Below are 926 nucleotides of genomic sequence, written 5' to 3' on the forward strand. Positions count from 1 at the left end.
TCCTTGGGTAAATGCACCAATACATTATTGTAAAAATATTCCACCAAGTAAACGTCTTGCAGTACATCAGTACTATCAGAAGAGACGTATCAAAAGTCAAAGTTCTGCAGAAAAATGTCCCCTTTCAATGACACACTGTTCAGAGTGGTCAAACAGCAGCTGTGCAGCTGTTTACCCCTGTATGGAACAGCCAGTGGTTCCATAAGTGCCTTGTTTGTCTTGTTTTCTTTGCTTTTAAACGTCGTACAGGACGCTGCAAATTGTTGCAATGAGCCGTTTATACGCACAACACCACTTTCTAGTAGAACGGCTGTACTGAGGTCAGGTGAGAGAGGATAAAAAGGACGTATAGGGAGGAGGTCATGGTTGAATAGGTCAATCACAGTTTGACACCTGAGTTCTGTCATGGTCTGACTCTTGTGCAGTTTTTGATCCCTCTCTCTCTCTCTCTCTCTCTCTCCCTCTGCACGCCAAATGAAACTCCACAAATATCAAATAAGAGCGTTGTTATTGTTGACTCTGATCTCTAGCTATCTAAATAGCCACATGAGATCAGCCTTTTATCATCTTTCAAATCAACAAAAGTCAGGTAATTCATGTCAAAAGCAGACCTGGAATAATTCATTCACACCTTTATTTCTAGCAAGGTTTACTACTGCAGTGGTCTTTTGACAGCGCTCCTCGAAAAGACCATCACAGAGCTTCAGCTTATTGGAAATGGAGCTGCTAGAGTTCTTACAGGGACCAGAACTCAGACCACAGCAGCCTGGTTCTTGAAGCTCTACACTGGCGTCCTGCCAGAAGTGAATATAAGAAGATGCTGCTTGTTTATAAATCAGTACAAACACATTAGACATGTTTCAGGAGTACACTCCTGCCAGGCCTCTGAGGTCCATTAGAAGTGGGCTGCTAGTAGAACCAGTGCA

This window comes from Seriola lalandi, unplaced genomic scaffold (genome assembly GCF_002814215.2).
Source record: "Seriola lalandi dorsalis isolate HSWRI2012SDOR001 ecotype SW California unplaced genomic scaffold, Sedor1 jcf7180002054970, whole genome shotgun sequence".
Lineage (NCBI taxonomy): Eukaryota > Metazoa > Chordata > Actinopteri > Carangiformes > Carangidae > Seriola > Seriola lalandi.